Here is a 10,868-nt window from a genome sequence, read left to right as displayed (position 1 = left end):
CCATTGTGTAAATGTACCACAGTTTCTGTATCCATTCCTCTGTTAAGGGACATCTGGGTTGCTTCCAGCTTCTGGCTATTATAAATATGGCTGCTATGAACATAGTAGAGCATGTGTCCTGATTACATGTTAGAGAATCTTTTGGGTATATTCCCAGGAGTGATATAGCTGAGTCCTCCAGTAGTACTATGCCCAGTTTTCTGAGGAACCGCCACACTGATTTCCAGAGTGGTTGTACCAGAATGGCATTTCACCAACAATGGAGGAGAGTTCCTCTTTCTCCGAATCCTCACCAGCATCTGCTGATACCTGAATATTTCATCTTAGCCATTTTGACTGATGTGAGGTAGAATCTCAGGGTTGTTTTAATTTGCATTTCCCTGGTGACTAAGGGTGTTGTACATTTCTTTAGGTGTTTCTGAGTCCTTCGAGTTTACTCAGTTGAGAATTATTTGTTTAGCTCTGTTTTTTTTAATGGGTTCTCTGGAGTCTATTTGGTTCTCTGGAGTCTAACTTCTTGAGTTCTCTGTATATATTGGATATTAGCCCTCTGTTGGATGTAGAGTTGATAAAGATCTTTTCTCAATCTGTTGGTAGCCATTTGGTCCGATTGACAGTGTCCTTTGCCTTATAGAAGCTTTGCAATTTTATGAGGTTCCATTTGTCAATTCTTGATCATAGAGCATAAGCCACTGGTGTTCTTCTGTTCAGGAAATTTTTCCTTGTGCCCACGTGGTCAAGAATTTTCCCTACTTTCTCTTCTATTAGATTCAGCATGTCTGGTTTTATATAAAGATCCTAGATCCACTTGGACTTAAGCTTCATACAGGGAGATAAGAATGGATCAATTTGCATTCTTCTACATGTTGACAGCCAGTTGAAACAGCACTATTTGTTGAAAATGCTGTCTTTTTTCCTGGATGGTTTTAGCTCCTTTGTCAAAGATCAAGTGAACATAGGCATGTGGGTTCATTTCTAGGTCTTCAATTCTATTTCATTGATCTATCTGTCTGTCACTGTACAATACCATGCAGTTTTTATCACTATGGGTCTATTGTACAGCTTGAGGTCCAAGATGCTGATTTCCCCAGAAGTTCTTTTATTGTTGAGAATAGTTTTCAGTACCCTGGAGTTTTTTTGTTGTTGTTATTCCTGATGAATTTGAGAATTGCTCTTTCTATCTCTATGAAGAATTGAGTTGGAATTTTGATGGGGATTGCATTGAGTCTGTATATTGCTCTTGGCAAGATGGCCATTATATTAATCCTGTCAAACCATGAGCATGGGTCATCTTTCCATCTTCTGAGGTCTTTGATTTCTTTCTTCAGAGACTTGAAGTTCTTTTCATAAAGATGTTTAGTTATAGTCACACCAAGATACTTTATATAATTTGTGACTATTGTGAAGGGTGTTGTTTCCCTAATTTCTTTCTCAGCCTGTTTATCCTTTGAATAGAGGAAAGCTACTGATTTGTGTGAGTTAATTTTATATGCAACCACTTTGCTGAAGTTCTTTATCAGATGTAGGAGTTCTCTGGTGCAGTTTTGGGGGTCACTTAAATTATACTATCATATCATCTTAAATATACTATCATATCATCTGCAAACAGTAATGTTTTGACATCTTCCTTTCTAATTTGTATCCCTTAGACATCCTTTTCTTATCTAATTTCTCTAGCTAGAACTTCAAGTACTATATTGAATAGATAGTGAGAAAAGGGGCAGCCTTGTCTAGTCCTTGATTTTTGCTGGATTTTTCTAGTTTCTCTCCATTTAGATGGATGTTGGCTACTGGTTTGCTGTATATACCTTTTACTATGATTAGGTATGAGCCTTGAATTTCATATTTTTCCAAGACATTTAACATGAAGGAATGTTGAATTTTGTCAAATGCCTTTTCAGCATTTAATGAAATGATCATGTGGTGTTTTTTCTTTGAGATTGTTTATATACTGGATTGAATTGATTTCTATATATTGAACCATTCCTGCATCTCTGAGATGCAGCCTACTTGATTATGATGACTGATCAGTTTGATGTGTTCTTCAGTTGGCAAGAATTTTATTGAGTATTTTTGTATCAATATTCATAAGGGAAATTGGTCTGAAGTTCTCTTTCTTTGTTAGATCTTTATGTGGTTTTGGTATCAGCGAAATTGTGCCTTCATAGAATGAATTGGGTAGTGTTCCTTCTGCTTCTATTTTATGTAATAGTTTGAAAAGTATTGGTATTATGTCTTTTTTTGAAGATCTGATAGAATTCTGCACTAAACCCCTCTGACCTGGGATTTTTTTTTTTTTTTAGTTTGGAGACTTTGGATGTATGCTTCTATTTCTTTAGGGGTAATGGTAGAGTTTAGATAGTTTATCTGATCCTGATTTAACTATGATTACTGGTATCTATCTAGAAAATTGTCCATTTCATCCAGATTTTCCAGTTGTGTTGAGTATAGGCTATTGTAGTAGGATCTGATGATTTTTAAAATTTCCTCAGTTTCTGTTGTGATATCTCCCTTTTCCTTTCTGATTTTGTTAATTTGGATACTGTCTCTGTGCCCTCTGGTCAGTCTGGCTAAAGGTTTATCTATCTTATTAATTTTCTAAAAGAATCAGCTCCTAGTTTTGTTGATTCTTTGTATAGTTCTTTTTGTTTCTATTTTGTTGATTTCAGCCCTGAGTTTGATTAGTTCCTGCTGTCTATTCCTCTTGGGTATATTTGCTTCTTTTTGTTCTAGAACTTTCAGGTGTGCTGCTAAGCTGCTAGTGTATGCTCTCTCCAGTTTTTCTTTCTTTTCTTTTCTTTTCTTTTCTTTTCTTTTCTTTTTTTTTTTTTTTTTTTTTTTTGAGGCAGTCAGAGCTATGAGTTTTCCTCTTAGCACTCCTTTCATTGTGTCCCATAAGTTTGGGTATGTTGTACCTTCATTTTCATTAAATGCTAAAAAGTCTTTAATTTCCTTCTTTATTTTTTCCTTGACCAAGTTAACTTTGAGTAGAGCATTGTTCATCTTCAATGTGTATGTGGGCTTTCTGTTGTCTTTGTTGTTCTTGAAGATCAGCCTTAATCTGTAGTGACCTGATAGGAGGTATGGGATTATTTCAATCTTCTTTTATCTATTGAGGTCTGATTTGTGACCAATCATATGGTCAGTTTTGGAGAAGGTACTATGAGGTGCTGAGAAGAAGGTATATTCTTTTGATTTAGGATGAAATATTCTATAGATATCTGTTAAATCCATTTAGTCCATAACTTCTGTCAGTTTCACTGTGTCTCTGTTTGATTTGTGTTTCTGTTCATTGATGAGAGTTTTGTGTTAAAGTCCCCCACTATTATTGTGTGAGCTTTAGTAAATTTTCTTTTATGAATATGGATGGCCTTGCATTTGGAGCATAGATGTTCAGAATTGAGAGTTCTTCTTGGTTGATTTTTCCTTTGTTGATTATGAAGCGTCCTTCCATATCTTTTTTGATGACTTTTGGTTGAAAGTCGATTTTATCCAATATTAGAGTGGCTACTCCAGCTTGTTTCTTGGGACCATTTCCTTGGAAAATTGGTTTCCAGCTCTTTACTCTGAGAGAGTGTTTGTCTTTGACACTGATGCATGTCATCTATGCAGCAAAATACAAGGTCCTTTTTAAGTATCCCATCTGTTAGACTATGTCTTTTTATTGGGAAATTGAGTCCATTGATGTTAAGAGATATTAAGAAAAAGTGATTGTTACTTTCTGTTATTTTTTATGTTATTTTTATGTTTGTGTGGCTATCTTCCTTTGGGTGTGTTGAAAGATTAATTTCTTACTTACTTGCTTTTTCTAGGGTGTAGTTTCTTTCCTTGTGTTGGCATTTCCCATCTATTATAGTTTGTAGGGCTGGATTTGTGGAAGATATTATGCAAATTTGGGTTTTGTCATGGAATATCTTGTTTTTTCCATCTATGGTAATTGAGAGTGTTGCTGGGTATAGTAGTCTGGACTGGTATTTGTGTCCTCTTAGGGTCTGTATGACATCTCCTCAGGATCTTCTAGTTTTCATTGTCTCTGATGAAAAGTCTGATGTAATTTTGATAGGTCTGCCTTTATATGTTACTTGACCTTTTTCCCTTACTACTTTTAATATTTTTCTTTGTTTTGTGCACTTGGTGTTTTGATTATTATGTGATTGGAGGGATTTCTTTCTGGTCCAATCTATTTGGAGTTCTGTAGGCTTCTTGTATGTTCATGGGCATCTCTTTCTTTAGGTTAGGGAACTTTTCTTCTATACTTTTGTTGAAGATATTTATTGGCCCTTTATGTTATGAATCTTTACTTTCTCCTATACATATTATTCTTAGGTTTGATCTTCTCATTGTGTCCTGGATTTCCTGGATGTTTTGGGTTAGGAAGTTTTTGCTTTTGCATTTTCTTTACCGGTTGTGTCAATATTTTCTATGGTATCTACTACACCTGGGATTCTCTCTTCTATTCCTTGTATTCTGTTGGTGATGCTTGCATCTATGTCTCCTGATCTCTTTCCTAGATTCTCTATCTCCAGTGGTGTCTTCCTTTGTCATTACCTTATTGTTCCTATTTCCATTTTCTGATCCTGGATGGTTTTGTTCAGTTCCTTCACCTGGTTGGTTGTGTTTTCCTGTAATTTTAAGGGACTTTTTGTGTTTCCTCTTTAATGTCTTCTACCTGTATATCTGTGTTCTCTTGTATTTCTTTAAGGGAGCTATTTATGTCCTTCTTAAAACCCTCTATCACCATCATGAGTTGTGATTTTAAATCTGAGTCTTGTTTTTCTGGTGTTTTGATGTAACCAGGGCTTGCTGTTGTGGGAGTACTGGGTTGTGAATGTGCTAAGTAATCTTGTTTTCTGTTGCTTGTGTGCTTGGCCTTACCTTTCTCCATCATGTTATCTCTGGTGTTATCTGTCCTTGCTGTTTCTGACTGTGCTATGTCCCTCCTGCAATGTGTCAGTCTCCTTGGAGACCAGTTCTCTTCAGGAGGAATTTAGGTTTGGAGAGCCATGGCACAAGGTCAACTCTGGGGTGCAGACAGAAACCAGACTGCTCCTGTCCCAGGTTGCCCCTCAGTTCCTGTGTCCTGAGGGTTCCTCCAAATAGCAGTGGTGGTCTTACCTGCGCTTACAGGCTTTTCTGCATTCTTGGGAAACTAGCTCTCTCCTGGAGGTATTTGTGTATGTAGATCTGTAGCACAGAATCAGATCCAGGTATGTCTCATGGTATTCTTCATGGTCTTTTTTTGTCTTCCCATTCTCTGTGTCAAGCATTTTATTCATGACATTCAAATCTGGCAATTATACAGAAAGAGATAATTTTCAAATACTATTTCTGAAAAGACTTAATATTTTTTTCTACTTGTGTTTATTTTATTCATTATTTCAATAAAGTTAGGAATATAAATAGAGTCAAAATTTATTAGTGTTCCATTTTTGTATTATTTGCTTTGTGTGGTACCGCGGACACATGACTTCAGCTGGTAGAGACTAATTCCTAGGTTTAAACTAGGAGTGTCAACACCTCACTCATTACTTTTCAAGGAAGATCAGTTAAAATTCACTGTGATTGTAACCTACTGATAATAACAATAAATGGTACTTATTTATCCCAGCTTTCCCATAACTTAACATTTGGGCAGTTATACATGCTGACACTGTTCCCCTGAAAGGCTAATGTGTAGTGACACAGCCATCTCAAGCCAGTGGTCTCATTTGTGAACACCTGTGTGCTGGTACAGAAGGCTTGTTATTCTCCCTCTGAAGGAAACTGTCGTCGTAAATTTACTCTTAATACTAAGAAGTGCTATTTCTCCCAAGCTGTAATTTCACAGTGCTCAGATAAGGAAAGCAAGCCCTTTAGAACTATCCTCCTACTCCTGGAGCCCAATATCAAGGGTGTGCAGCTGCTTGTGGAAAGAAGTGCTCCTGAGGTAGGTTAACCTGAGGAGAAGGGTTGGAGACCTACAGGAAGATTAGAATATAGATCGCACGGAACAAGTTCACTCAAATGTTAAACTCTGCCTCTTTCCTTTGAAGCCGCCAAGAATGCTTTCAGACAAGGTTCCAAGTGAGCAGAGCAGCATGGCAGAAGCTTTTCTTGTACTGCTCCACCACGCAGAGAGATTTGCTTTAGATCACAGCCTGTGTGTTCATATGCACTTCCTGAGTCCCGTTCCTGTGTCAGTAAGTCACTGGTGAAAATGCTGGCTGAGTTCATCTCTGACACAATACAGAGTCATTTGGGGGGGATTTTGCAGTAAGTGCATACATAGAAATAAGTGACACACACCTGCACCAACTCAGCAAAATCATTGGGCCCTGCCTATCCAAATCCAGACTGAACACAATCTGCACACGAGCGAGGCCATGGAATCATGGACACCAGAACTTCGTGAAGATAGTTTGCAGAAAGCTCTGGCACAAAGTCCCCAGGTAGATAAAGAAGCAGGTTGCCTCAGGAAAATTTGGGCCAATATGCTATGTGCCTCCCAAAGTGTAAGAGGTGATTGTTCCCAGGCATCAACTGGGAAGCTTACAACAGAACAGCTGCAAAGAGCTATGCAAAGCAGCAAGGGGGTAAGGTGCAGCAGCAGCAGCCATTGGTGCACTCAACAGCTTCACAGCCCCATGAGAGCCTGATGTTGTGATTGAGAGCACTTGGGGGTAATTTAGGAATGCTATGAGTGAGGAAACCATGCTTCAGGAATATGTTCACGCCGTATGTCAGGTCCCATGGAACTAAAAGATTCCTTGGGGTCCTGTCAGGAGGCAGGGCAGGGAGGAGGAGGCACATGAGACTGTGGGAAAAAACAGATTTTCACATGCTAGAAACACTGGAACTTGAAAGTTCTCTCCTCAGTTTATAGAATCAGGAAACAACTCTGAGGGGTGTTGGGGCCTACGCTATGGATTTTCAGGTTAGAATAGTGTCTCTAATGGACATCACTCATTCTAAGGTCTGGGTCCCTGATGCAGGATCTCTCTCAACACATTTTCAAGTTTACCTATACAATGAAAACTGTTGGTGTTTCACTATGTTTGAGTGATATTATATTGTATGAATACATATAAGAATAGAGCACATTTTCATTGGTGCATGGGCATGTACAAATTTTCCAGTGAATGATTGTTTTGTATAATTAATTTAAAAGTAAGCATTCATGAATAGTTGTATATAGACATATGTTCATCTCTCAACTGTTAACATTATTCATGTCTTTCTTGGGTCCACTTAGTCTCACTGCAGGTTGTGTGTTTTTTGTTTGTTTGTTTTGTTGTTTTGTTTTGTTTTGTTTTAGATCCATTCCAACACTTCTTTTCGGTTTTGACAACATCTTGAGACATTTGAAATAGTATCTCACTGTGGCTCTTGAGTTGAGTTGTGATTAATGGTACTGAACATCCTTTAAAGTTTGTATTTATTCCCTGGAGATGTATGTATAGAAATTCTTTCCCTACTCTTAACATGTTGTTTACATTCATAGTGTTGAATTCTGAAAATTCTTTATCCTGTGGAAGCTAGACCTTTACTAGTTTGTATTTTTGTTGTATTCTGTGACCAATCTGATCATTCTCTGCAGAGTACACAGTGAAGTACAGAGGCTTTTAAGTTTCTAAAAAAAAAACAACTCAGCGTTTACAGTTCCGATGCTGTAGCTAAGAACTCATTGTCAATATTCTTGCTTGTATAATTTTAGTTGGGATGTTAAAGCCCCCTCTAATACATCTTGAATTAACTTTGAGGTATGGCCACTGAAGTTTCTGCTCTGCTAGTATATAGATCAGCTAGTACTTGGCTATAGGTTTCCTCAAGTGTCTTCAATGCCAATAATATTACAGCTCTGCCTGAGTCTGCTTTTGGCTTTCTCACTTAAATAAATGTTCAACAGTAACCAAGTGAAAACTTAGGACTGTCTCAATTCTTTTCAGAGCAACCATTCAACCATGATCCTGCAGAGAGCTGTGTACCTATGTATGCCATTCTAGAATTTAGGAAAAGTCTTATCTCTTTCAGTAACCATGTAAGCATCTTATGGTCAAGGTTTTATACTTTTATTTTATTTAAATTATTTATTTACATTTTAAATGTTAATCCCTTTCTGGATTTCCCCTCTGCAAACCCACATCCAATCCCTCCTTACCCTGCTTCTATGAGGGTGCTTCATGACCCACCTACCCACTCCAGCCTCACCACCATAGCATTCCTCTACACTGAGGCATCAAGCCTTCACAGGACCAAGGGGTTCCATTACTGTTGATGCCAGGTAAGGCCCCTTCAGCTCCTTCAGTCCTTCCCCTAACTCCTCCATTGGGGTCCCTGTGCTCAGTTCAATGGTTGGCTGCAAACCTATACATATCTCTTGATCAGGATCTGGCAGAGCCTCTCAGGAGACAGCTGTATCAGGCTCCTCTCAGCAAGCACTTCTTGGCATTAGCAACAGTGTCTGGGTTTGGTAACTGTATATGGGACAAACCACAGGTGGGGCAGTCTCTGGATGACCTTTCCTTCAATCACTGCTCCAGTCTTTGTACCTGTATTTCCTTTAGACAGGAGCAATTCTGGGTTAAAATTTTGGAGGTGGTTGGGTGACCTCATGCCTCAACCTGGGGTGGGGTGGGGGGCATCCCTAACCTCTGGATATGGTCTCTACAGGTTCTTCCTCCCCTTTGTGGGATATTTCAGCTAATGTCATTCCTGTGGAATCCTGGGAGGCTCTTGCTTTCCTAAAACTTTCTGGTTGCTACCCCCAGTTCCCCATTCCCCTTTGCTATACAACTATTGAATTTCCTGACCCTCTGTACATCTCCTATATCTTGTCCCATACCTGATTCTTTCCCTCTTTTTCACCTCCTCCTCTTCTCTTCCTCCCAAGTTCCTCCTACACTCTACTTCCCTTGATATTTTGTTCCCCCTTATAAGTAGGAATAAAGCATCTACTCTTTGATCTTCCTTCCCCTTGAGCTTCATGTGGTCCTTGAGTTGAATCATGGATATTCCATACTCATTGCCTAATACCCACTTATTAGTGAGTACATACCATGTGTAGTCTTTTGTTAATGAGTTACCTCACTCAGCATAATATTTTCTAAATCCATCCATTTGCCTCTGAATTTCATGAAGTCGTTTTTAATCTCTGAGTAGTGTTCCATTGTGTAAATGTACCACATTTTCTGCATCCATTCCTCTGTTGAGGAACATTTGGGTTGTTTCTAGCTTCTGGCTATTATAAATATGGCTGCAATGAACATAGTGGCACATGTGTCCTTATTATATATTGCAGAATCTTCTGGGTATATGCCCAGGAGTAGTATAGCTGGGTCCTCCAGTAGTACTATATCCAATTCTCTGAGGAATTACCAGCCTGATTTACAGAGTGGTTGTACCATCATGGAGTCCTACCAGCAGTGGAGGAGTGTTCCTCTTTCTCCACATCCTAGCCAACATCTGCTGTCACCTGAGTTTTTGATCTTAGGCATTCTGACTGGTGTGAGGTGGAATCTCAGGATTGTTCTGATTAGCATTTCCCTGATGACTAAGAATGTTGAACATTTCTTTAATTTCTTTAGGTCTGAAGGTCTTTTCCTTCAATGGATCTTTGTGTGGTTTTGTTATCAGCATAACTGTGGCTTCAAAGAACAAATTAGGTAGTGTTCCTTCTGTTTCTATTTTGTGGAATACTTTGAAGATTATTGGTATTAGGTATTCCTTGAAGGTCTGATAAAATTTTCCACTAAACTAATGGGTTCATCTGGTCCTGGGCTTTTTATTTTGATTGGAAGATTTGTTTTTCAATTTTTTATTAGGTATTTTCTTCATTTACATTTCAAATGCTATCCCAAAGACCCCATACCCCCCACCACCCCTGATTTCCTACCGACCCACTCCCACTTCTTGGCCCTAGTGTTCCCCTGTACAGGGGCATATAAAGTTTGCAAGACCAAGGGACCTCTCTTCCCAATGTTGGCCGACTAGGCCATCTTCTGCTACATGTGCAGCTAGAGACATGAGCTCTGGTTGTACTGGTTAGTTCATATTGTTGTTCCACCTATTTGGTTGCAGACCCCTTTAGCTCCTTGAGTACTTTCTCTAGCTTCTCCATTGGGGGTCCCGTGTTCGATCCAATAGCTGACTGTGAGCATCCACTTCTGTGTTTGCCAGTCACTGGCATCACCTCACAAGAGATAGCTATATCAGGGTTCTTTCAGCAAAATCTTGCTGGCTTATGCGATGGTGTCTACGTTTAGAGGCTGATTATGGGATGGATCCCGGTGCGGCAGTCTCTAGATGGTTCATCCTTTCGTCTCAGCTCCAAACTTTGTCTCTGTAACTCCTTCCATGGGTGTTTTGTTCCCAATTCTAAGATGGGGTGAAGTACCCACACTTCGGTCTTCATTTTTCTTGAGTTTCATGTGTTTTGCAAATTGTACCTTGGGTATTCTAAGTTTCTGGGTTAATATCTGCTAATCAGTGAGTACATATCATGTGAGTTCTTTTGTGATTGGGTTACCTCACTCAGGATAATACCCTCCAGATCCATCCATTTGCCTAGGAATTTCATAAATTTATTGTTTTTAATAGCTGAGTAGTTCTCCATTGTGTAAATGTACCACATTTTCTGTATCCATTCCTCTGTTGAGGGACATTTGGGTTCTTTCCCGCTTCTGATTATTATAAATAAGGCTGCTATGAACATAGTGGTGCATGTGTCCTTATTACCAGTTGGAACATCTTCTGGATATATGCCCAGGAGAGGTATTGGAGGATCCTCCAGTAGTACTATGTCCAATTTTCTGAGGTACTGCCAGACTGATTTCCAGAGTGGTTGTACAAGCTTGCAATCCCACCAACAATGGAGGAGTGTTCCTCTTTCT

General features: G+C 39.0%; 1 pseudogene; it reads left to right on the top strand.

Annotated features, from left to right (window-relative positions):
- The first annotated feature begins 5,463 nt into the window (after nt 1–5,463).
- Nucleotides 5,464–10,868, top strand: part of LOC110302382 (uncharacterized) — a 12,293-nt pseudogene continuing 6,888 nt past the window's right edge.

Source organism: Mus caroli, unplaced genomic scaffold (assembly GCF_978045245.1).
Source record: "Mus caroli unplaced genomic scaffold, Mus_caroli_1 scaffold_11, whole genome shotgun sequence".
Lineage (NCBI taxonomy): Eukaryota > Metazoa > Chordata > Mammalia > Rodentia > Muridae > Mus > Mus caroli.
The sequence above is the reverse complement of the archived record's forward strand: the minus strand, read 5'-3'. Positions and strand labels throughout refer to the sequence as shown.